Below are 3,505 nucleotides of genomic sequence, written 5' to 3'. Positions count from 1 at the left end.
ATTCACTATTTCTATGACATGACCATGGTGTTCAAATTCCTCTTTCTCAAAATGAAATCATTAGATGTAAACCACCAATTAATGGCTGACTGGGAATTACTGCATTGGGGATACAGCACTACAGATTTCCATCATCTTGACTGACCTGCTCCCACAATCCTTCACATCTTGAGATACTGAAACCCCAGCACGCGAAAAGAACCCATGCAGTCAGTCACCCAGACATTTTGTGCCAGTATACCATTCTACAGAACTCAGATTATACCAGAACAGCTTCCCAGATTTTGTCCAGACACAGTCTATAAACCACTACAATTTTTGATGCAAAAGGCACAAACCTTCATAATAGAATATTTCAGATGGGTAGAAATCAATGCAAAATTGGACTAATGTGTTGACTAATGTAACTCTCTGCATATGGAAAGACTTCTCAACAAAATAATCTGATTCATACTGGATTTATGACGGCAAGTTCATTCAAATTGCCTTGCAGTCCATCGATGGCTCCAACTTGCTTCTTCTTCTGGAAAACACCAAATGGTGGATGATGCCAGTGCAGCAGGAGAGCCCGGAGGACCCCGGGCCCAGGATTAGGAGGGCGTGGCCAAGGCTGCCGGGCTTGTGGAGGTAAAGCTGAAGACAAGGAGTGGATTCCCGTCACCAAGCTGGGCCGCCTGGTTAAGGACATGAAAATCAAATCCCTAAAGGAGATCTACCTGTTCTCCCTGCCCATTAAGGAATCTGAGATTATTGACTTCTTCCTGGGAGCTTCCCTAAAGGATGAGGTTCTGAAGATCATGCCCGTGCAGAAGCAGACTAGGGCAGGCCAACGGACCAGATTCAAGGCTTTCGTCGCTATTGGGGACTACAATGGTCACGTAGGTCTCGGTGTCAAGTGCTCCAAGGAGGTAGCCACTGCCATCTGAGGGGCCATCATCTTGGCCAAGCTTTCCATTGTCCCTGTGCGGAGAGGCTACTGGGGAAACAAGACTGGCAACCCCACACTGTTCCTTGCAAAGTGACAGGCCGCTGTGGTTCTGTGCTGGTGCGTCTCATCCCTGCCCCAGAGCCACTGGCATAGTCTCCACTACTGTACCCAAGAAGCTACTGATGATGGCTGGCACTGATGACTGCTACACATCAGCCAGGGGCCGTACTGCCACCCTGGGCAACTTTACCAAGGCCACCTTTGATGCCATCTCTAAGACCTACAGCTACCTGACCCCCAACCTCTGAAAAGAGACTGTGTTCACCAAGTCTCCTTATCAGGAATTCACTGAGCATCTTGTGAAAACCCACACCAGAGTCTCTGTTCAGAGGACCCAGGCTCCAGCTGTGGCTACCACATAAGGGTTTTTATACAAGGAAAATAAAAGTGAATTAAGTCTGTTAAAAAAACAAACAAACAAACAAACAATGGCTCCAACTTCACCTGGGCCACCACTAACACAATCAAATACAACACAAACAAAATAACCACTCTAAGTGGTGGAAGATACGTTGGAGTAACCCAACTGAACTACCACTCTTTCTCATCCACCACACTCAGACGATTTACTACCTGACAACTATATTACTGGCACATTTTTAAGGAACATAATGAAACCAAAGGAACAATAAACTCCACTAATTGTCAATGACACACTGGAACCAATCTTTAAAACCAAAATATTTGCTTGACAAATGAGGGAAAAAATAGAGCTATATTACCTTACATACACTACATGACAATGAAATAATGAACTTCCTAATTCGTCTAGATATACTTCCAGGAACATCTTAGAGTAGTTTCCTCCCAGAATACAGAACATTAGTTCCAAGTCTGCTGAAATTTCAACCTGGACTTATACCGACTACCAAACTGATTACATCCATTCAAGAGTAGACATGATACAATATGCAACCAGAGGATGCCCTAGGTCCTATGACTCCTTTGTTCCAAGGTATCACCTGAAAATTCAGACCACAGAAACTTAAATTGGTGGAAAACTTCAGGTATGGATCTTTTCAAACCAGAACACTGGAATATATACACCCAGGACTTTCCTATTATTTATATATGATTTTTTCACTACCTCAGCCAAAGGAGTGAGGGACTGAAGACTTTGTGTCTCATAAGCCCATACTCAATATCACATGCAAGAACTCTACACAAAGGACCTCAACTTGATGATGAATATATCTTCCCCGTGATTTGGAAATCCTGTGGAATCAGGAATCAGCCTAATGCCATGCATCCTTGATAGAGGAGAATGTGACCAGGATAACAAATTCTTCACAGATCACTACAAGGCAGCATTTGTCAACCCTGCTACCAACCCACCTATAGTTACCAAAGCATCCATAATGATGCCTGACCTTAGCCTACCAGCAAAACTGATATTATAATTATACCTAGGATACAGAAGATCTCACCTCAAATCATGGTTCACACCTAAAGAACTTGGCTCAGAGCCTGAATTTAGGAGAATGCAATTTTCTCTCACTTCTCAGGAAATAAGTTTGCTGCAAGAAAACCTTTACAGCTGATGGTCTGTAGCTATGTTGGTTGGCCGCTCACTATGTTGGTATGCTCCTTACTGGCATTTCATCATCCATTCTTTTAGAAATCAGTGCAGATATAGCAGACAATATGAATCTTACTAGACAACAAGCATTGGCTTTTAATGTCTTGTCTGATGAACTAGTTGCTACCCACAAACTGATTACAGGCCTTCATCTGGAACTACATTTATTAAAGCAATCACTGGCATATACTAACAAATATGCAGCTAAAAAAAAATGAAGAGATAAGCTGTAGCCAACCAGAACTCTCAGAATTATCTTCTAAAACTTATTCAGAAAAACAGAGAGAATAATGCATCCAAACAAGACTTTTTTTTTTAATGAGTAGCCACAGACCTATGTCAGCTCTTTTCTACAGGTCGAGGTACAGAAATGGTGGTCTACAAGATTCTACTGGACTTTCAGCAAAGCTATTGGTGTGAGCAATGGATTCTTCATTGAAATTAGAAATTCAGTGAGATTTCTAATGTCTGCTATATCTGCATTGATGTCTGAAATAACAGAGCTTGATATGCCAGTTCTAAGTAAGGAACTGATCTACATAGCCACAGAAACTATCAGCTGTAAAAGTCTATAAAACACATTTTTTTCCTAGTCTATATGGACATTCTCATACATGCCATTGCCTAAGACACTTAGGGGATGAATTTCTTATTACCACCGATTCTTTCTTATATACTAGTTATACTAGTACAGAAGATGTCTACTATCCAGAGAAGCATATCATCTCACTTGGTTCCAACATGTTTGTGATCACCCACTCTCTATCCAATGAGCTACAAATACTAGAACTGACCCTTTTGGTCTTTGTAAACCAAGTCGCAGACCTTGGCAATGGACACTTCACTACAAGCTCTACGAAAATCTTCAACCTCCCAGTGGACTTCTATAACATCACCATGGGCACCTTGGACTGCACTTTTTATTCTGTAGAACCTGG

At 41.9% G+C, this 3,505-nt stretch overlaps 1 pseudogene; it reads left to right on the top strand.

The window, feature by feature from the left end:
* The first annotated feature begins 537 nt into the window (after positions 1–537).
* On the top strand, positions 538–1,354 carry LOC126489142 (40S ribosomal protein S2-like; annotated as a pseudogene).
* Positions 1,355–3,505: the final 2,151 nt, after the last annotated feature.

Source organism: Alexandromys fortis, unplaced genomic scaffold (assembly GCF_014885135.2).
Source record: "Alexandromys fortis isolate MF-2015 unplaced genomic scaffold, M_Fortis_MF-2015_v1.1 scaffold_185, whole genome shotgun sequence".
NCBI classification, from domain to species: domain Eukaryota; kingdom Metazoa; phylum Chordata; class Mammalia; order Rodentia; family Cricetidae; genus Alexandromys; species Alexandromys fortis.
This window is presented reverse-complemented; position numbering and strand designations above follow the sequence as displayed.